This window comes from Dama dama, chromosome 21 (assembly GCF_033118175.1).
Source record: "Dama dama isolate Ldn47 chromosome 21, ASM3311817v1, whole genome shotgun sequence".
Taxonomy (NCBI): Eukaryota; Metazoa; Chordata; class Mammalia; order Artiodactyla; family Cervidae; genus Dama; species Dama dama.
Window position 1 is genome coordinate 54,904,949 of NC_083701.1, and position 24,000 is coordinate 54,928,948.

The following is a 24,000-nucleotide window of genomic DNA, read 5'->3' on the forward strand; positions in this document are numbered from 1 at the left end:
GCAACAACATGATTTTAACATATGAGGATAAGATCTAAAATCTCTTAAGATATAGAGCATAGTGAAAGAGCAGATGAATGGAAATATCAGAAAATTAAGGAATCCAGGTTCATTTTGGTTTATCATATACACCGAGGAACTGAGTAAAGTGAAAGTTACTCAGTTGTGTCCAGCTCTCTGCAACCCTGTGGACTATACACTCCATGGACTTCTCTAGGCCACTGGAGTGGGTAGCCTTTCCTTCTCCAGGGGATCTTCCCAACCCAGGGATTGAATCTAGGTCTCCCGCATTGCAGGCGGATTCCCTACCAGCTGAGCCACTAGGGAAGCTGACATATACACCAAGGGACCAAGCAACTGAGTTAATCACTTAAACCATTCTAGAACATGGATGATTATTTATGTACCACCTAGTAGACACTGAGCAATGCATTGACCCAGTACTTCCTAGACACTGGTAGTGTGAAGATGAGCAACATGTGGCTTTTATTTTGTGGATGCTCAGCTTCTTAGGGTAAACTGTTAAATAACTGCATCTCAATGTTAAGTGCTGTGGACACAGATACATAGGATGTGCCATAGGCTTCTATGGTGTCAGAGGAGATGTCGGAGGAGCTGAGTCTTAAAAGTGGTCAGACTTTTATAGAGGGGACAGAGTGCATCTTTTGCTATAGACCTCAGTGATGTCAGGTGGGATTTTTTGTTTTGTTTGCTTTACCAAGATCTGTGAGGACAGCAAAGTGCCAGTTGTGGTTTACTTGATATGAAGGGAATGTTAATTGTACCAAATATTCTGGGATTTTGTTGTTGTTGTTACATAAAATATCTTTGGTTTTAGTACAAACTTTTTAAAAGTTGCTTTTTAATATTTGGAGGACAGTATGCACATATTCACAGGATGCCCTTGTATCTCTGTCTTTTTAATATATGTAACAAAATCAAGAAAAAGTTTTCCATATTAGGCAGTCCATGGAAAGATTTTTGTCTGTGGTTCCTAAACCTGATAATGGTGGGAATCATCTGGGGAGCATTTAATGATGGGGGAGCCTGGGCCTCCCTCCAGATAAACTGAAGTAGACTCTTCGAGGAAAAAGTTGGACTCTGCATCCAGGAATCACAGGTGCTGAAGAATTGTGGGAGAAGCCAGCAGTCACTGTGAGCTTGTGCTGTTGACATGGAAACTACTCACTGTGTCTGTGATACTAAGGAATACTCCGAAGTGAAATGAAACACAGTAAGAAGACAGAGTTGGAACTCAGTAGGAAGTATCATGAAGTCTTTGACTTGTACTTACCTGGTGTGTGCATGCATGCTAAGTCACTTCAGCCATGGCTGACTCTTTGCAACCCTACGGACCACTCCTCTGCCCATGGGATTCTCCAGGCAAGAATACTGGAGTGAATTGAGCTGACCTTCTCCAGAGATCTTCCCAGCCCAGGTATTGAATCCCTCATCTCTTATGTCTCCTGCATTGACAGGTGGATTCTTGACCACTAGTGCCACCTGGGAAGCCCACTTATCTGGTATGTTTTCCTAGGAAGCAGCTTCAAGAGGCAGTGATTTGCAGATAACAATATCATTCAGAAAAGGGACTGAGATTTCTAAAGTTCTCTTGCTACTGTTCAGACCCTCAGGCAATCTTTTGGTCTTTTGTGTCCACCTTATTATTTTCTTGGAAAAGGATCTAATCTTGTCCCTTCCCACCACCTCCTTTTTTTCCCCTCCCTACTGAGCAGTGGTCAAAACTTGGAAGGTGTGTTTACCTGGAGGCAGTTTTCAGTAGGTTTCAATTATTTAATGTAAAACACATGCATGTTATGGTTGGGGGAGGGGGAGAACCAAAGCAAATGCTTGGAGGAAAGTTAGTAATTTCATTCAAAACATGAAAATAGCACTTCACTTCTGTGTAGGAGTCTGCTTGGTCATGTGAGGTCATCGCAAGATGGTTACATGTTCTCTGTACACGTGCACATCTCTCCTAGACTTTCTGTTTAGGACACATCCCGCACTGATCTTCACGTGACTTTAGCCTGGTCACCCCAAATCTTCTCTGCTTTGACCTGACACCTTCTCCACTGGGTCACTGCAGTCATTCCTCTGAGTTCTACACAAAATGGAAAGATAACTTTACAAACATTTTTATTATGTACATTGCAAACTTTTTTATTATGAATTTTTCCTATCAAACCACAAATAGGGAATACCCCTTATAGTCATTACTCAGACTCAACATTAATTAATATATATATTCTTTTTCTTTTTTATCTGATAAAGTATTTTAAATCAAATTTGATAGCATGTATGTTACCTTAACATACCTCATCATTTAATAAAATGAAGTTATTTTATAATCACAGTCCCATTTCCAGAGTTAGCAAAATTAACACAATTTGTCAGCATCATTTATTACTTACTGCAATCAAATTTCTCGGATTATTTCAAAAATGGCTTTTTACAGTTTCCTTATTTGAATTGGGAATCTAGTTTGGGAACAGGACATTTTTAGGAGTAGTGCTAAAGACATGCATAAAAAACGTTTTATTCTTGATGTAATTAGAACAAGTGGGGGAAAAACCCAGAACCTCATGGGATTTCTTAAGTATTTTGTGGCAGGAACTATTACTTTCTTTAAATTTTCTGTCCTTAAGGAGCACTATGATCTATCCTCTGAGAATGAGCGACCCAAGGCACTTTTTAAACACTGTAAACCACAGTTTCTGGTTTAATGAGAGATTACTTTTCACATTGCATTCCATGTTGGTGCAGAAACAGTGATTTCATATTCTAAAGTTAGTTCTGCAATTACAATTTTGATTGCTCTTAGAAAAATGCACACACACAATACTGTGACTCAGCGAAGGGTGTTGCCAGTGGGTTGTCATTTTTAGCTCTCCAATTATGATGGAATTGCATAAAGAATGTTCAGTGGAGTGCTGCATTTCTCTGCTCCCCATGCCTTTCTTTCACCAGCACCGAGCACATCCAGCCTCCTTTTCTCCATCTTGTTTCTTTCTTTCTTTCTTTTTGTGAATTAACCAAGAGTCTGAGAAGCACAGTACACAGGTGAATATAGATAACCTATAGCAAGAGCTGCTTCCTAATAAGAAGTAAACTATCTGTTCCCTTGCACTTACAAAGATTTGTAAGGCTCTACGTAAAATAATGAGTTCAAAGAAGTCTAATTTTGAACATAAATTGAAGTTCATGTGGTACCTTGGTCCATGAGGCACTTGAAAGTTTTTATTGCAAACATGTGAAGGGACACTGAGTTGGGAAGACATGGCACCTGCCTTCCAGGCATGACTGTCTTCCAAGAGGGATGGAAGTGGGGCATGGGGAAAACTGGTGGTTTGGAGGGGAGGAAGCTGGAATCAGGGAGGTTACCTGAAAGTTCTTGCTGTGAGTGTAGCACACGTTAATTAGCAGCTGGATGAGGGTCCTAGCATTGGGCCACGAGAAGAGATGCTAGAAAGGTTTAGAAGTATCCTTACACCTTGGTGGGCTTGCTTGGTGGTTCAGGTGGTAAAGAATCTGCCTATGTGGGAACCCTGGATTGGGAAGATCTTCTGGAAAAGGGAATGGCTACCCACTTCAGTATTCTTGCCTGGCGAGTCCCATGGACAGGAGACTGGCGGGCTACAGTCTGTGAGGTTGCAAAGAGTGGCGTACAACTGAGCACCCAACACTTTGACTTTTACCTTGGTAACTTACCACATCTGAGGAATGAAAGAACAGGGTGACCAAGAATTTGTGTTGTAGTACACACTAATATATTTACTATGTTTTTGAGAAGAAACATGAAAATTGATGCAGGAGCTTGATTTTTTTTTTTCTTTAATTTTGATGCCCTCACTTTGAAACCAGAGTCAGCCAAGAAGAAATGTTCCCTATATATCTTGGAAGCATGATCAGGACACAGGATAGATCAACTGATTATCTGATCAACCCTCGTGTAATAGAGATTTGATTAAGGTGTCAGTGACACAAATTTAAGAGTGTCTGCCCCCAAGAAGTTCATACTTGATCAGGAATGAAGATGAATGAGTAGAGAGAGGGATAGACTACATGTGAATTATGTAATTGTTAAATGTTTATGATTATAATTAGGCCTAAATTGCCAGGAGAAATATCAATAATCTCAGATACGCAGATGACACCACCCTTATGGCAGAAAGTGAAGAGGAACTAAAAAACCTCTTGATGAAAGTGAAAGAGGAGAGTGAAAAAGTTGGCTTAAAGCTCAACATTCAGAAAACAAATCATGGCATCTTGTCCCATCACTTCATGGGAAACAGTGGAAACAGTGTCAGACTTTATTTTTTTGGGCTCCAAAATCACTGCAGATGGTGATTGCAGCCATGAAATTAAAAGACGCTTACTACTTGGAAGGAAAGTTATGACCAACCTAGATAGCATATTAAAAAGCAGAGACATTACTTTGCCAACAAAGGTCCGTCTAGTCAAGGCTATGGTTTTTCCAGTGGTCATGTATGGATGTGAGAGTTGGACTGTGAAGAAAGCTGAGCACCGAAATTTGATGCTTTTGAACTGTGGTGTTGGCGAAGACTCTTGAGAGTCCCTTGGACTGCAAGAAGATCCCAAACCAGTCCATCCTAAATGAAATCAGTCCTGAGTGTTCATTGGAAGGACTGATGCTAAGCTGAAACTCCAATACTTTGGCCACCTGATGCAAAGAGTTGACTCATTGGAAAAGACCCTGATGCTGGGAGGGATTGGGGGCAGGAGGAGAAGGGGATGACAGAGGATGACATGACTGGATGGCATTACCGACTTGATGGATATGAGTTTAGGTAAGCTCTGGGAGTTGGTGATAGACAGGGAGGCCTGGCGTGCTGTGGTTCATGGGGTCGTAAAGAACAGGACAAGACTGAGCAACTGAACTGAACTGATGCTAAAACCAGTTTTTTTTTCTATGATAGCCTGTCTACCTTTCTCCCCTGTTTTTGTTTACCTTTAGAAAACATCTTAACTTTAGAGTTAGAACAAGAGTGTGCAAGACATTTTACTGAAGTTGTTGAAGAGGCAGGATTGGGGGTCAGCACTTATATTTGTACTACATGCCTGTGGTCTAGTCATAGTTCCTGGGCTGGGGCAGCCTCCTGTACAAGCTGGGTGCTGGTGCTTGGAGTGACAACTTTCCCTATGTCCCCTCCCACTCACTGGTCTCTGCCAGTCTAGGCCAACATCGTAGTGGCTGGGCCAGTTGGGTTATGAGTGAGGTGTGGGGCACCAATCCTTTTTCCATTCTAATCACCTTTCTTTTATTAGTGCCCCAAATTGGAGACACTAGTTACTGTCTACAAAAGATTGCCAACAACCTTGGCAGCTTGATGGATCTCTTGGTTTAAGGTCAAGGTCACTTTTTTTCCCCTTTTCCATTTATAGAGCAAGGGGAAAAAATACAGAAACAAAAGTCTAACCAAAGGTTCAATCTTTAGCATTCCTAGCATCAGTAAATATTTTTACATTTTCACTCATGGTTGATCTTAAATTTTTACTGTATAAAATTATAATCTTTTATTCTCCAATTTTTGTTAATTCTTATTCTCATCCAGGTGACACTTCATACTTGTATTCCATTTGTTCTGAAAAGGTGCTTGCAAACATTAAAGATTTGAATTGACATTCTACTCTCAATTTTTCGAAATGCATGGTGTTGTTAATAATCAGTAATTAACATGACAATTTATTTTTTCAACTTGGTAGCATAATAAGGCCCTTCAGTTACACCACAAGAAAGGAAAGCTTATAATGTACCCCATCTGTTGACTCTTATAACTTCTTGAGTCACGTTTTCTGCACCATGTAATGGTGATCCATTAGTGATGCAAGGTCTTTCGGATCTTTTAAGTACCCTCTTTACTGCCATCATTTGAAAAAAGATTAATCTGGTGGTAGATTTAAGCCTATAATACCATGATTTATTACTATTTCAAGTTATGCTTGTTCCAGTTTGAAAATATAACTTAGATGCATATCCTGTGAGACTCAAGCATAATTTAACAATGGAATTGGTCGTGTCTGAAAGAACTCAATAAACGGGAAACACTAATTCTCTCAGAGCATTAAGAGTCATCTTGAGCCTCAAAAATACTAACACAGGTGTATAATCATCAGTGGCAAAATGCTTGCCAATTCTTCAGGGACCTAATGCAAGGATTTTAATGGAAGATACACTTGGTGAAATATATCCCATTGTCATACTGTTATCCTTAGAAGAAAGGAAACTGAATAGTTGACAGAAATGTGGAAAGGGAACCATTTCACAGTAAGGAATGGTTCTCCTTATTACATTTTTAAAAACAGAACTGATCTTCCTCAGAGTTCTTTTTGACTTGCCTCCACTGGTTGAATTTGCAACCCCTCCTGTGGATTCCCACAGGAGCTTGTGCAGACCTCTATCATAGCACTTAGCGCAATGTACTAGTTTTATTTTCATATGTATACTAAATGAACAGGTATATTTAAGCCAGCAGAGGAGTGACTAAAGGATTGTGGGTTTCACTCCCTATCAATTTGTCCAACTATTTCTGGGCATCATCGGTCATCACCATATAGCATCCTATATCATGGTTTTCTTCCCTTAGACGGGATTAGTCAATGTGTGTGGTTTATGAAGTCATTTGAAGGAGCCCCACCATGGCCACTGCTTCGGACAGTGCAGGTACCAGGCAGGACCAAAACCTTGCTTCTGAAACATCTCAAGTTGCCAACCTGTAGAGGTCTGGAGCCATACTGGTTTCCATGCATAGTCAGAGAGACTGGCACTCTCCCAAACCCTAAGTTGCGCTTTGATTGTGTAAATGAATACTGTCTCTCCACAGTCTTCTCCATAAGCCCATCTGGTTAGGATTTCTGTCTTCTACTTCAGGAACTAAAATCCAGTCCAAGGGGCTGGCTAGCCTCACAAGCTTAGCTGTCTTGTCTTTTTACCTGTTCTAGGACCCTCCCTTGGAAAATTCTTCCCTTTCATCCCTGATGCCAAACAAAACCAGTACAGAGTTGAGAAAGTGCTTTCTTAGCTTAGCACTGAACTCCAGCTTGGAGAGTTTAGATAACTTTGTTAAATGCATGTTTGTGTTCTTCACTGGACTCTGAATTCTGCAAGGGCCAGGACTGTCTATCCATGGCATTTCACACAAAGTTAAAGAAGTCAAAGTTAATTGGAGGAAGAATTATTACAGTGTCTTGGTCAGACTTAATAGCTTTCACAACTTATTCTAAGCTGAAATAACTCCCATCAGTACCCTTTGCTTCTCATCCACTAAAGAATATTAAATATGTAAATATTCTTGTTGCTCAAGTTCTATTTCAAGATTCCCTTTTAGTGGAAAAAATGTTTAGTGTATCTTTTATTTCTCTTTGAGTCATCATCGTTCTTGGGAACACAGAGATAAATGTTTTAGATGCTTTGCAGTGTAAGAGTTTTGTGGTCAGTAATGCTTCCTGAGCCCCTTAATTTGTAGCAAATTAAAAATGCTGATTCTTATGGTCTGTTTTCCCCTCTTTTAGGTGTGGACTCTCTGAGTATAGCATGTTTGAGCTGTTAATATTGTATGTCCATAGAAATTTTATTTTAAATTTATTACTTTAAATATTACCATGGCATTTAAATTGGTAACAGCCAAAAATATGCTAAGCACTAGCAGTAAATAGCGTCTGGTCTGTAATCCTCACATCATTTCTTAGAAGAGGGTTGGCCAACTTTATCTGTACAGGCCAAAGAGTAAATGTCTTAGGCTTTGTGGCTCATAAGTTTCTATAACAACTCCTTAATTGGGGAAAAAATGGGACTCTGATGATGAAATTTACCCAAGACCACCTTGCTAAGAAGTACCAATCCTGTTGAATTTTTGAATTGAAGGATAGTTGCTGTACAATATTATAGAATTTACTAGTACACAATATAGTGGTTCACAATTTTTAAAGGTCATATTCCATTTATAGTTATTTTAAATATTGACCATATTCCTCATGTTTTTACAATGTATCCTTATAGCTCACTGTATATCTAATAGTTGGAAACTTTTAATCCTCTATCCCTAAATTAACCCTTCCCTACTTCCCTCTTGCAACTGGTAACTACTAATTTGTTCTCCATATACGTGGGTCTAGTTCTCTTTTGTCATTGTTGTATTGACTAGTCTGTTGTACTTTTGAGATTCCACATATAATGATACACAGTATTTGTCTTTCTCTATTTCACTTAGCATAAATTGACTTCACTCTGTCAGTAGTGAAAAACTTCAATAATGAGAGATTAGTATCTACCCATTTGGTTAGGAGTGTCTACTACATGCAAGGCACTGTCCAGTATGCTATGAAGATGATACAGGCCCACTTACGGGAACCTACAATTTAGAGGAGGTGGAAGTTGATAAATAACATTCCTTTTACCTGCCTAAGTTGTGAATGATAACGAGAGACTGGGGTTTTCAGTTGACTAATTAAATATCATTTTGTTAATGGTAAAACTTACTGGAGAGCATGGCTTTGATGTTCAGCAAAAATGAACTTCCTAATCTCATATCTTGGATTTGAATGAGTCCATCTGGCTAGACCCAGGCAGTGTTCACAACCACAGGACTCCACAAAGGGGCCCGCTTCTGTAACACTTTGGCAATGCAAGACAATTCCAAAGAGGAAAAGATGGAGAAGGGTGCATGGTTTCTTGTCCCCAGAGAGAATTTACTCATTTCTTGGTAAAGAATTAGTGAAAAGGTGGAGAACATGCATAGTATCATATAAAGAGAGATTCTGCCCCCTCCCCTGTGAAAAAGGGAACACCAGATTTAGGGAGTAAATGACTCACCTCTTCCTCCCCCAACATAGTATAAGCCCCACAAGGGCGAAAACAATTGAGATGCTTTGAAATTTATAGTGAAGAGAAATTACCTCCAGGATAGGAGAGAAGGAATCGTTTGACCAAGAAGGTGGCGTTTAGACAAGTATGTGAATAATTTTCACTTTGATATGTGGAAATGACAGGAAAGGATGAGCCAGAGAAAGGGAATATAAGAAGCAGGGGGGCACTTGGGATATCTAGAGGTCAGTTGCTAGGTCATAGGGCTAGCATGACCTAACACCTCGATTTGTTTGAGACACCCTGAAGTCTAGAATCCCAGGAAACCCTTCAGTTCTGTACAAACCAGATGGCTGTTCTCTTGAGTGTCTGGCCAGGCACTTGAAACTTGTTTGTTGGATGGTACGATATACAGGAAATGGCAACGGTATTCTTGCCTAGAGAATCCCACGGAGAGGGAAGCCTGGTGGGCTGCAGTCCATAGGGTTGCAAAGAGTCAGACACACTGAAGCAACTTATCATGAACACGTGCACAATATATGGAATGGCTCCATGTTTGGCAGTTACTTCCTCAAGGGGCTCACTAGGCTGAAAATGAGAGGTGAGAGGCCAAAGGCTATCAGTAGATGATAGGAACCATTGAAGAATTTTCTAAGGATAAGGGGGTTACATTGAATCTTAGAGTATGGCAAATATGTAGAAAGGAGTTTGCAAACTACTGAATATAAAACTAGATGAGAATATTTTAGGGAGTAAACTGAAACATCAAGAAGGATTCTGCTTTTGAGAAGGATGAAATCCTAAGAGCTGTATGATCCATTTGTATTGTTCCTGTTCAGAGCTACTTAGAATTCACTTCCCAAAACCACATCCATCCTGATCTGTCTGTTCTAATGGATAGCAGTTTATGTGATGTTATGGTGGTGTTAGCTAACACAGTGGTGGTAATTATATTGCAGTATATAAATGCATAAAATCAATGCATTGGACACCTTAAACTTGCACAATGTTTTGTCAGTTACATCACAATTAGTCTAATGAATTGTGATTAGGAATGAATTTTATATATGATGAATTGAAATCATGGATTGTTTGTTATTGTTGTTTTTAAATGCAAGCTCTCTACTCTTGTCTTTTCCTGGATAAAAATGCATTGAAGGATGCATTTCTAGTGAGTTCCTTGAAATTATTATTCAAGAATAGCTTTATTATCATGACTGTATTGAATGTTCTGCTTGCATGTGGTAATCCTACCAGATTGACCAGACTGATATAATTCATTTGGCAAAGACAGAGGGGTAACACTTGTATGGTCATTTGTTGTTGGCACTGAACTGGATGAACCAGATGTAGATGTTATCTGTTTAAGCATCTATAAGGTGTCTCTCATTCAACAACTATTTGTTAATTAATCAGGTAGATAACTCCCGCTGCTGAAAAATCTAAGAGGAAACTGCAATGTTAGAGTATTCTAGTCTTTTTAAGTAATAAGCTTTATCATCTAAGAAATATCAGAGATGGTTTTTATGAGTTACTCAAGAACTCCAGGAAATATAGATGTGAAATAGAGATCTGGTTCCTTGGAAAACTGGAAGTAGTTTCATAAAACTTCTTTGTATTAATTGCTCTAGTTTTTTAATAGGTAATTATTATGTTAATTATTTTGAAATGAATTGCTTATTGCTTTTTCTGCCTAAATTTGAATCTTTATATTGTTTAACTTATTTTGAAATAATTTCAGAGTTATAGAAAAGATTAAAAATTGTACAAAGAGATCTTATATACCCTTTACCCAGGTTCCTTAAGTGTGATCTTACCACACTTTATAATTGCTATATCATATTATCTATTTTTTCTGAAACTGAGTAAACTAGAAACATGAGCTCCCTAAAAGACATTTCGTTCTTAAAAATGAAAACCCAATTTATAACAACAGTGCATTTATTAAAAAAGCACTGAAATACACTGTTACCTAGTTTACAGGGCTTATTCAAACTTTCCCAGTTGTCCCACTATTGTGTTATGTAGTAAAAGAAGAAAAGTCTGTTTCAGATCCAATCTGGGATCACACATTACTTTATGTTTATCTGCATTTTAATCTGGACCAATTCTTCAGCCTTTTCACAACATGACCTTGACATTTTTGAAGAGTATTGGTTGGTTATTCTATATAACATTCCTAATATTGATAGTTTAATATGGTCTCATGACTAGATTGAAGTTCTGTGTTTTTGCCAGGGATTTGACAGAAATGATGTATTTTTTTTCAGTGCATCATATCAGGAAGCACTTGGTACTGATTTGTTCCATTTTTGGTGATACTAATTTTGATCACTAAGGTGTCTTGTCTGTAAAGTTACTGTATCTCTCTCTGAAATAAGTGTTTTGTTGGAAATGCTTTGATGCTATAAAATCTATTACTCATCAATTATGTACTTGATATCTTTAACTAGTGCCTAAAATGATTATTACTATGGTGATTTCCAAGTAGGGAAAATCTTCTAATTCCTTACGTATTTTATTTTAGTTAGAATTCTACGAAGAAGAGCTTCTCTTCTCCCTCATTCATTCATTCTTAGCAGTGTAGATTCATGGTTTGTTGTTTTCTTCTATGGAGTATAATCTATTAATTATAATTCTGTTGCTCAAATTGTCCTAGATTGGGCCGCTGGGAGCTCCATTAAGCTTCTGTATTTTTGACACGTTTCCAACATTCCTTGAAGACTGCTCTGCTTTCTGGCACATGTTGTCTCAGGCTGATTTTGTACTTTTCCTGACCTCACCTTTGAATCAACCATTTCTCCAGGAGGCTATGGCTTCTGTTAGTTGAGAATATGCTGTGTGCTTAGTCGCTCAGTTGTGTCTGACTCTGCGACCCCATGGACTGTAGCCCGCCAGGCTCCTCTATCCATGGGCATTCTCCAGGCAAGAATACTGGAGTGGGTTACCATGCCCTCCTCCAGGGGATCTTCTCAACCGAGGGATCGAACCCAGGTCTCCTGCATTGCAGGCAGATTCTTTACCATCTGAGCCACCAGGGAAGCCCAAGGATACTGGAGTGGGTAGCCTATCCCTTCTCCAGGGGATCTTCCCAACCCAGGAATTGAACTGGGGTCTCCTGCATTGCAGGTGGATTCTTTACCAGCTGAGCTACCTGGGAAGCTTAGTTGAAAATAGAATTTGGAAAACAGAATCTGGACACTTGATATGTTCATTGCTATTGGGAATGGCATTAACTCTAGAATTTCTTAGTAAACAAAGCTAGAAAACATGTGTGTGTATTTTTGTGTCTGTGTGTATACCTGTATATACATATATAATTTATCTCTATGAACATATTAAAAATAACCTCATGATGCAGTAGCCTCTAGTTCCAACCCAACATTACAGGGTTCATTTTAGTGTGATCTTTTTCCATATTTCTAACTCATTTCTAGCAATGAAAAACCTCTCATCCACAATATATTTACTCATCTGTTCAATTTGAGAATCTGCATAGAAGGCTTTTAGAGATGCTAACCCATACCACTGTGAAACACAACCTACTCAGAATCAGTATTCGTTTACAGTTTTCTTTGTCTTTTGCTTAATGATATGGAGTCAAAATGTTATATTCGAAAGTTACTTAGGTTAGTTCTCCTCTCATTTCAGTGTGGTTCTGTTCATCTGAAATTCAGTTAGATTGGGCTTTTTTGGTGGGAGTGTTCCCTCTTCCCCATCCTTACTGTTTGCATTTATTTTTTGAGTATGTCAAATATTAACATGATTATTAAAGTCAGAACAGTGTAAAAGAGGTGTCTGCTTTTCCTATACCCTACCCCTTCTAAGCTACTTACAGTCCCCTATCTTTTTAACTCCATTTCACCTGTCTAATGCAGTGACCTGTTCCACTAGCTTCTGGTTAATTTATCTTATGTATATGTTGCACAAGAGAGTAGACATTTAAAAATTTTCTTATTTACCTCCTTTCCCCTTATATAAAAGGTAACATGCATTAGTTACCCTGTTGAACTTTGATTTCTTTTTTTCTTATTCTTTTTTTTTTTTTTTTCACTTAACAGTACATTCTGGAAATCATTCCATTTAAGTTTAGAGTTCTCCCTCACTCTTTTTTATGGATGTACTGTATCGTTTCCTGTGGATATATCCTCATTTATCCACTTACTCTTCTGTGTGTAGACAATTAGGTCGCTTCCAATATTTTTCAGGGAAAAACAATACTACAGAGAATAACCTTGTACAAATATATTTTCAGATTAATATAATTTTTATTTCATTAAAGCAATTTAATCCAAGTATTGCCTAAGTTTTCTGTGATGAAGAGAATTTTGGAGTTACGTATTTGTTTTTCTTCCTTTGGAAGCATCTTCAGTATATAAAATTGTTAAATTCTCCTACTTTTAAACAGAGAAGCACACCATATTGGGACTACTCACCATGAAATTTCAGTAATTTAATTCATGTTTAATGTGTGGTCAAAAGAGCCCTTATGCTTCCTGGCTTTTTATTATCTTAGGTAATCTGAGTAGCTTCTAACGAGAGGTTCTAAAAGAATTTGGGGAACTGGTTTTATAGCCGTAATTGAGACACAGCTCTGCATAACTCCTTCCATCCACCACTTCCTCCTCCTTGTACAGGATACAGGCCTTAAGGACCACAAGCAGGGCCATGTGCTTTTCCAAATTAATAGTTGTTCTTTTATTATCAGTAGTCCCCCAAACAGTGTACTTTCTAAACACTTGATTATCTAATATCTCTTATCTGTGACCATAATACAATGTCTTATTAAGTAGAACTCTCTATATTGTGGATTTACAAGTAACGATGTTTTCAGGACTGCCCTGTAGCACTTTTTACTATTACCATTTTCCTGTTCAATTGTCACCACCTAAGAGGAAGCCAATCTTAATTTTATTTGTACATCTTTTCTCTTAAGGGTTCACATTCTGCTGGTTTCTTAACATCTAATCTAAAATCAAAGCACATCATTTTAGTTCAGATGCCATGTGTTGTGTTTTATGTGATCCTCACACACTTGAACTCGGGTTTCCTTGACAAAGACGCTGTTGTTTCTGAGTTGATTGACTTTAACCAGAAGCTGGTGCTTCCTGAGCTTCGTGTTTGAATGGGCTCTGGAGGTAATGTGGTGTACTCCTCAGGGATGTTCAAATCCTATGAAGTTTTCCTTAATTCTGAATTTGTTGTATTTGATTAAGATGGTGTAATTTTATTTGTTTGCAGTAACCACAAAGAAGAGCTGCTGTCACTAATTCTGAAGAGTAAATTAATAAATAGTAATGTGAACACAAAAAGAATTTAACTAAAAAATTTGATCATTGAGTCATTTCATTATAAGGAAGCAATCAATCTCTCTCCTTCATTTCCTCTCTTCCTCTCCTTTCATCCTCATTTAGTTACACTTGGTGTATACAAATACATTTTGTTATTAAAGAAAAAAGAAAATGAAGAAAGAAAACAAAGTAAAAAGCTTGTCTCCAGTGTACCCTTTCATTACCCTTCTCTACATGCTACTATTATTTTATATCAATTTCTTATATTTTCTATACATTTGTACCCTCACACATATAAGCTCTTAAAGTTTGCAAGCTTGAGGACGAAGATCCTGTGGAGAAGGGAATGGCAACCCACTCCAGTATCCTTGCCTGGAGAATTCCACGGACAGAGAAGCCTGGTGGGCTACAGTCCATGGGGTCACAAAGTCCTGGACATGACTGAGTGATTAACACACAAAACAACATATAAACTCTTAAAGTTTGGGAGCTTGAGGATGAAGGGGCAGTGACTCCCCAAAGACAAGGGTAGGGACTTTTAGAAAATCGTTCCTAAGTTTTGTTGCTACTGTCAGAAAGGGGAGAATGACTTTTCCCTCCATTGCTGGAAGCTGTTTAGACATTTCACTATTGCTGTCTTTCTATCTGAAGAAGAGAAAGGATACTGGGAGATGGAAACACTAAAGATGCAGCCTGCATGTTTGGTTACAGAGTGGATGAGACTAGGATTATGGTCTTGATGGGACCTTTATAGTATGGTTGGGAGGGGGCCAGCTAAAGCTTGTATCGAGGGGACACAGTGTGGACAGTGTCAGCTGGAAGGCATGGGGAGATTATAAAGGGACATGCAGGGAAGTTGCTATGGGTCTGAGGCCCTCCCCGACAAAGTTCCTGTTGATGAAGGTGGTCTCATCACTCTTCCATCCTGAGCCCATTGGCAATGAGACAACTAAGGCCAGCTAAGGGGAGGGATGAAACCCCATCCTTTAAGTGAAAGACAGGCCTTTTTCCTCTGTAGCTCACTGGGGAGTTAACGAAGCCAGTCCCTGTGTACCCTAAGATGTTGGGGAATTAGACTTTTCCTGCCTGTTTGTGTGGAATGGAGGAAAGGCTTTGGCTTAATATTCAATTTAAATTGATTTTTAAAATAAAAAGAAACAGGTCTTAAAAATTCAAGAACCGCCATAATAAATTTATTTTGCTTTCATTCATGGACTCTGTTCAGCATGCCTAGGGAATTGATACCCAACTAGAAAGTGAGTTTTCAGGCTAACAGTCGATGGAGGCCAGTTTGGGGTGTGGTTTATTTACATATCAGTCAGTCAGACTGTCTTAGTAAGTGGGTTAATAGTTGTTTGGAAAAGAGATACAGCTGATGTGTTTCTCAAATCCGTGATCAATAAAACACTGTCGTAAGATTGTTTAAAATGATTGAGACCAAACCTTATAGATTTTTCTCTTTATTATTTAATGTTGCTCTAAATTTGACATACATATTTATATCCTGTTAAATTAGATGGTAGTTTCTGGAGAACAGGAGTCTCATTTTATTTTCTAATAAGCTGAGTAAAGGGAGTGTGCACTGAAATGTGTTAGTTGAAAGACATTGCATTTGAACATTAAGTTGTTGCATGATAGAAAACATCTATGCTAGATCAATCCTAAAGGAAATCAGCCCTGAATACTCATTGGAAGGACTGAAGCTGAAGCTTCAATACTTTGGTCACTTGATGGGAAGAGCCAACTCATTAGAAAAGACCCTGATGCTGGGGAAGATTCAGGGCAAGAAGAGAATGGGGCAACAGAGGATGAGATGGTTGGATGGCATCATCGACTCATTGGACATGGTTTGAGCAAACTCTGAGAGATAGTGAGGGAGATGGAAGCTGGCGTGCTGCAGTCCATGGGGTCGCCAAGAGTCAGACATGACTGAGTGAGTGAATGGCAGTGCTAGCTGTGAAGAAATAAAGTATCTTCTGAGTATGTCAGAATGAACAGGAGGTGACATCTGCCTTGGAAGAGCTTACTTTCCACTGGGGAGGATGTATAGACAGCTGGCTAATTTCATCATAATGCGGCAAACATAGTGGTACATGACCAGCGTGTCTGAGGGCAAATTGTAGTGGCCCTTAAATCCTTTAAAAGTGGTTCAGGTATCAAAGGCAACTTCCTGATGGGGGTTGCATGTTCCTTTTCAAGTTGGGAAATGGTAATTTATTTTACTTATCATTGTGTCCCTAATGTGTGTGATATAGGAAATAATCATAAATATTTGTTGTTGTTGTTCAGTTGCTCTTTCATGTCTGACTCTTTGCAACCCCATGGATTGCAGCATGCCAGGCTTCCCTGTCCTTCACCATCTCCCAGACCTTGCTCAAACTCATGTCCATTGAGTTGGTGATACCATCCAACCAACTCATCCTCTGTTGTCCCCTTCTCCTCCTACCTTCAATCCTTCCCCAACATGAGGGTCTTTTCCAGTGAGTCAGCTCTTTGCATTAGGTGGCCCAAGTATTGGAGCTTAAGCTTCAACATCAGTCCTTTCAATGAACATTCAGGGTTAATTTCCTTTAGGATTGATTGGTTTGATCTCCTTGCAGTCCAAGGGATTCTCAAGAGTCTTCACCACCAGTTTGAAGGCATCAATTCTTCAGCACTCAGGCTTTTTTAATATCCAGATTTCACGTGTGTACATGGCTACTAGAAAAACCATAGCTTTGACTATACAGACCTTTGTCAGCAAAGTAATGTCTCTGCTTTTTAATATGCTATCTGGGTTTGTCATTGCTTTTCTTCCAAGGAACAAGCATCTTTTAATTGCATGGCTGGAGTCACCATCTGCAGTGATTTTGGAGCCCAAGAAAATAGTCTGACACTGTTTCCATTTTTTCCCATCTATTTGTCATGAAGTGGTGGGACCCTATGCCATGATCTTAGTTTTTTGAATGTTGAGTTTTAAACCAGATTTTTCTCTCTCCTCTTTCACCTTCATCAAGAAGCTCTATAATTCCTCTTCACTTTCTGCCATAACAGTGGTGTCAACTGCATATCTGAGGTTATTAACATTTCTTCTCACATCTCAATTCCAGCTTGTGTTTCATCCAGCCTGGCATTTCTCATGAGGTACTCTGCATATAAGTTAAATAAACAGGGTGACAATATACAGCCTTGTTTTACTCCTCCATTTTTAAACCAATCGATTGTTCCATGTCCGGTTCTAACTGTTGCTTCTTGACCTGCATGCAGGTTTCTCAGGAGGCAGGTAAGGTGGTCTGACATTCTCATCCCTTTAAGAATTTTCTATAGTTTGTTGTGATATATACAGTCAAAGACTTTAGTGTAGTCAATGAAGCAGAAGTAGATGTTTTTCTGGGATTCTCTAACTTTTACTATTATCCAACAGATGTCAGCAATTTGATTTCTGGTTCTGCTGCCTTTTCTAAATCCAGCTTGTACATCTGGAGGTTCTCGGTTCATACACTTTTGAAGCCTAGCTTGAAGGGTTTTGGGTATTACTTTGCTAGCATGTGAAATGAGTACAATTGTGTGGTAGTTGGAACAGTCTTTGGCATTGCCCTCCTTTGGGATTGGAATGAAAACTTACCTTTTCCAGTCCTGTGGCTACTGCTTTGTTTTCCAAATTTGCTGATATATAAAGTGCAGCACTTTAACAATATCATCTTTTAGGACTTGAACTAGCTCAGCTGGAACTCCATCACCTCCACTAGCTTTGTTTGTAGTGATGCTTCCTATCCACTTGACTTCATACTCCAGGATGTCTGGCTCTAGGTGTGTGATCACATCATTGTGGTTATCTGGATCATTAACATCTAGTTCTTCTGTGTATTCTTGACACCTCTTCTTAATATCTTCTGCTTCTGTTAGGTCTCTACTGTTTCTGTCTTTTACTGTGTTGATCTTTGCATGAAATGTTCCCTTGGTATTTCTAATTTTCTTGAAGAGATCTCTAGTCTTTCCCATTCTATTGTTTTAATCTATTTCTTTGCATTGTTCACTTAAAAAGGCTTTCTTATCCCTCCTTGCTATTCTCTGGAACTCTGCATTCAGATGGGTATATCTTTCCTTTTCTCCTTTGCCTTTCACTTCCTTTCTTTTCTCAGCTGTTTTTAAGGCCTCCTCAGACAACCATTTTGCTTTTTTGCATTTACTCTTCTGGGAGATGGTTTTGATCACTGCCTCCTGTACAATGTTACCAACCTCCGTCCATAATTCTTCAGGCACTCTATCAGATCTAAACCCTTGAATTATTTGTCACTTCCACTGTATAATTATAAGGGATTTAATTTAGGTCATACCTGAATTGCCTAGTGGTTTTCCCTACATTCTTCAATTTAAATCTGAATTTTGCAATAAGGAATTCATGATCTGAGCCACAGTCAGCTCCCAGTCTTGTTTTTGCTGACTATATAGAGCTTCTCCATCTTCAGCTACAAAGAATATAATCAATCTGATTTCAGTATTGACCATCTGGTGATGTTCAAGTGTAGAGTCATCTCTTGTGTTATTGGTAGAGGGTGTTTGCTATGACCAGCGCATTCTCTTCACGGAACTCTTTTAGCCTTTGTCCTGCTTCCTTTTGTAACTCCAAGGCCAAACTTGCCTGTTACTCCAGGTATCTCTTCAGGCTTCCCAGGTGGCACTAGTGGTAAAGAACCTGCCTGCCAATTTAGGAGATATAAGAGACTTAGGTTTGATCCCTGGGTTGGGAAGATCCCCTGGAGGAGGTCATGGCAACCCACTTCAGTATTCTTGCCTGGAGAATCCTTATGGACAGAGGATTGTCCTCTGTCCTCTGTCTTAATCCTTATGGACTAAGGCTGCAGTCCTTAGTGTCACAAAGCGTTGGACATGACTGAAGCAATTGAGCATGCACATGCGTACCAGTTATCTCTTGACTTCCTACTTTTGCATCCCAGTCCCCTATAATGAAAAGGAATTCTTTTTGGGGTGTTAGTTCTAGAAGGTCTTGTAGGTCTTCATAGAACTGTTCAACTTCAGCTTCTTCAGCATTAGTGGTTGGCGCATGGACTTGGATTACTGTGATACTGAATGGTTTACCTTGGAAATGAACTGGGATCTCTTATTTTTGAGATTGCACCCAAGTACTTCATTTTCGACTCTTTTGTTGACTATAAGGGCTACTCCATTTCTTCCAAGGGATTTTTGCCCACAGTGATAGATATAATGGTCATTGGAATTAAATTTGACCATTCCTGTCCATTTTAGTTAACTGATTCCTCAAGATGTTAATGTTCACTCTTGCTATCTCCTGTTGATCACTTCTAATACCTTGATTCATGGACCTGACATTTCAGGTTCCTATGCAATAATGTTCTTTGCAGTATTGGACTTTACTTTCACCACCAGACACATCCGCAACTGGGCAGTGTTTCCACTTTGGCTCAGCCTCTTCATTCCTTCTGGAACTATTTCTCCATTGTTTTCCAGTAGCATGTTAGACACCTACTAACCTAAGGGTTCATCTTTCACTATTATATCTTTTTGCCTTTTCATACTGTTCATGATGTTCTCAAGGCAAGAATGCTGATGTGGTTTGCCATTCCCTTCTCCAGTGGACCACATTTTGTCAGAACTCTCCACCATGGCCTGTCTGTCCTGGGTGGCCCTACACGCTGTGGCTCATTGTTTCATTGAGTTAGGCAAGATTGTGGTCCATGTGTTCACAGTTTGGTTAGTTTTCTGTAACTGTGGTTTCATTTTGTCTGCCCTCTGATGGAAGAGGATAAGAGGCTTGTGCAAGATTCCTGATGGAAGGGACTGGCTGTGGGGAAAACTGGGTCTTGTTCTGGTGGGCAGGGGCATGCTCAGTAAGTCTTTAATCCAATTTTCTGCTGATGGGTGGGGCTGTGTTCCCTCCCTGTAGTTTGGCCTGAGGCCAAACCGCGGTGAGGGTAATGGCTGTAATGTTGACCTCCTTCAGAAAAAGGACTTATGCCAGCATGCTGGGCCTCCCAGGACTGTTGTAGTCAGTGTCCCTGAGCCCGCGACAGGCCACTGTCAACCCAAGCCTCTGCCAGAGACTCCCAAGCACACACAGGCAAGTCTGGCCAGTCACTTGTAGGGTCACAGCTCCTTTCCCCTGGGTCCTGGTGTGCGCATGATTTTTTTGTGCCCTCCAAGAGTCTCTGTTTCCCCAGGCCTGTGGAAGTTCTGTAATCAAATCTGCTGACCTTCAGAGTCAGATTCCCTGGGGATTTTTGGTCCCTTTGCCAGATCCCCAGGTTGGGAAGTCTCTTATGGGGCCTAGAATTTTCTCAGCAGTGTGAGAACTTTTCCGGTATAATTGTTTTCCAGTTTGTGAGTCGCCTGCCCGGCAGCTCTATAGTGGGGCTAACAGCGACCTCCTTCTAGAGGACTCTTGCCACACACTGCCTCCCAGGACTGCTGTTGCCATAGCCTCTGTCCCCGCGCCAGACCACTGCTCACTCATGCCTCTGCAGGAGACTCAAACACTCACAGGCAGGTCTGTCCCAGGCTCTTGCGGGGGTCACTGCTCCTTTCTCTTGGTCCTGGCATACACAAGGTTTTGTTTGTGCCCTCCAAGCATCTCTGGCGGCTATGAGGTTTGATTTTAAATGTGATTGCACCCCTCCATCATCTTGTTGCAGCTTCTCCTTTGCCCTTAATCATGGGATATCTTTTTTTTGTGGGTTCCAACATTCTCCTGTTGATGGTTGTTCAGCAGTTCCTTGCAATTTTGATGTTCTTGCAGGAGAAGATGAGCGCACGTCCTTCTACTCCACATCTTGTGGGGGGAGTTGACTGTCAATTTTGTTGAATTAATGAATAAATTAGAACCTGATATAAGACTTGAATAACACATATAAAGTAACTTGAAAAATAAGGGCAGATGGCGGGGGTGAAGGTATCCTGGGGCTGGATGGTGAAGAGTGCAAACAGAAACTCAAGAGTTTGGGACTGGTACTTTGTGGAGGGTTGAGGCATAGCTCAGAGATGCGACTGGACTTGTTCTTTGGGTAGTAGAGACCATAGTGGATTTTTAAACAGGTGGAGTGACAGAATTTTAATTTAATTTTTAAAAGTCCTCTGAAAGTTTCATGGAGAAGGGATTAGATGGAAGGGGGTGAGAGGTGGAAGCTTGAAAGTTTGTAGGCTGTTGGAATGGCCCAAGTTCTGCAGTTAGAAATATGGTAATAGATATGTTGAAGAGGGATTGGAGTAAAGGATGTACTAGAAAGTAAAGACTGGGCTTCCCAGGTGGCGCTAGTGGTAAAGAACCTGCTTGCCAGTGCAGGAGACATAAGAGATGCAAGTTCAATCCCTGGGTTGGGAAGATCCCCTGGAGGAGGGCATGGCAACCCACTCCAGTATTCTTGCCTGGTGAATCCCAAGGACAGAGGAAGTTGGTGGGCTACAGTCCAAAGGGTTACAAAGAGTCAGACCTGACTGAAGTGACTTAGCATGCATGCGTGGTCAGTGAACATTAGGAGTTGGTAACGGACTGTGGTGAGGGGATGGGCGTCTAGAACGGATAAAGGTTTTGGTCTCTGAAATATAAGCAGAAATCTCCTGGATAGGGCTTCTGGAAAAAGCTGTTGGTTTCTTATTAAAAATAAGAGAGACTCGAATGGCATATACCTTTGACCCTGCCTAGAGGTGGCGCTAGTGATAAAGAACCTGCCTGCCAATGCATGAGACACAGGAGACGTGGGTTCAATCCCTAGGTGGGGAAGATCCCCTGGAGGAGGGCATGGCAACCCACTCCAGTATTCTTGCCTGGAGAATCCCATGGACAGAGAAGCCTGGAAGGCTACAGTCCATGGGGTTGCAAAGAGTTAGACAGGGCTGAAGTGACTTAGCATGCATCCATGCACAATGTGCCATGTAACAAATGCCTCCTAACTACCAGAAGGTCTGGGAAGGGAATTTTTTTTTTTTTACCAAGCATATTGCCTTCCTAAAGAGAACTGGGATCCAGAAACAAGGGTAGGCAGCTAACTAGTAATGTCTGACAGGTGGTAAGTGACCTGTTAGTCTTCCTAATGTCAGTATTAAACAAAGAAGCACCAAGTCTATTCCTTTAAAGAACATTTTGAGAAAAACATCCTATACCAGTGGGGGATTACTATATTTGCAAGAAAAATGTGACTCATATTTTTAACATGTACTCGATCAACAGGGACTTTAGCCCTTCCTAAGACAGAAAAACAAAAAAGAAAGGAGGAGATTATGGTCTTTGTCACCCAGTTTGTTTTGAATGAAAAGTAGAAAAGAAACAAAAAAACCCCAGAAAACAAAAAAAACTTTCAAGTGAATGTTAAAAGCAGCATGTAAATATACGATTATTTTGTGGCTCAGACCAAAAGGCTGAGGGAAGCCCACCAAAAGGGAAAGGCTACCATGGAGCTTGGGTCAGTTTTGTAGAAAATGTAATAAAGTATAAAATGGAAAGGTTTGTATGGGATATATATATATATATATATATATATTTATTTTAATAACAAGAGTCAATGTTGGGTAGTTCACTGTAAAATTTTGAATTGAATTCATTTTGTTAGGCTTGAAAATATTAGAGACTATGAGGTCCATAGACTGGGAATAAAATAATAAATCTTCCATCAAGTTTGCTTTTATATACACCTCTCTTATATTTATAATTTATACTGCATTGGCTACACTTAACTCTACCACCATATGTCAGTTTTCAAAACTATTTCAAACGTATATGCAATAGCATATGTGCACTTCTTGGGCTGGCATAAAGTTTGTTTTCTTAAAGAATGAATTGTTAATTTGAAAACCAAATTCACTAAAAGATCATAAAGTCATGAAATTCAGAGTACTGGCACTTTGAGATTCTTCATGTTTTACAGAAAAAAAACCTTCACATTTGGTGATACATGCATTTACCTTTCATACTTTATCTGGATTTTCTATCACATCTTTACCCCCTTTCCATTTCTATTTAAGACTTTGAGACATCTTGGCAAAGAGGAACAAAGAGACTTAATTCTTACTGAATATGAAACTCCTTAGGCCTGGATAATGTCTGTATTTTTGCTAAGTCTGGAAAGATGTAAGTTTTAGCCAACACTGGAACAGCTTGAGAAACTATTGAAATCATACATGTATTGTTTTGTCTCTTATGTAGGAAAGTACTCCTGTGTGGCCTGGTTTTACTTGATGTGGTCCTAGTTAATCTGGTTGGCTATTTGAGGTCTCTTGTGTTGACCTAAGGGAGTTTTGGGAAATACTGGTTAATATACCACAGTGTGAGAAGGATTTATTACAAATGCCATGTGTCATTAGTACAGGCATTCTTTCCTTGTAAACCCAATATTTTATATAAGAACACACACAATAACTTGGATTCATTCCCTCATTTCCCTCTGAGTAAAATAAGAGACGCCCCCTCTAAAATGGTTCATCACAGAATGAGATGAACTTTGTGTCCATCTTGAGATTTGCTTCCTGCCAAGATTTCTCTTTTAGTAGGGAAATATAAATGTGAATTAAGGGTATAATTTATCCATAATTAAACAAAAACATTATGGCAAATAATGTTTTTCTCTACATCAAATAAATTGTTCAACTGATGAATGAAGGAGGATACTGTACAATGAGACTTGACATTCTGAAGTCTTTTTGTTACTTTAATTGCTAGCAGTTAGAACAAATCTGGGAATTTGAATATTGTGGTATTAACAGCTGGCAACTCACAAAATATTAACATTCAGCTATATATTTATTTCTCTTTGATTTTGTAAGTGCTATGTAATTAAATCTTTAGTTTGTAATTTCTTCTAATTTAATTGCATACGTTTAAAACATTCCTAAGTATAGATAAATTACTCATTACTAATATCACAAGGAAATACCACG

The 24,000-nt window shown here is 39.4% G+C and overlaps 1 protein-coding gene across 1 annotated transcript in view; it reads left to right on the top strand.

Annotated features, from left to right (window-relative positions):
- The window catches only part of RSPO2 (R-spondin 2), a 161,391-nt gene that overhangs the window by 34,149 nt on the left and 103,242 nt on the right, over window positions 1-24,000 (top strand). The gene's annotated exons all lie outside the window — the stretch shown is intronic.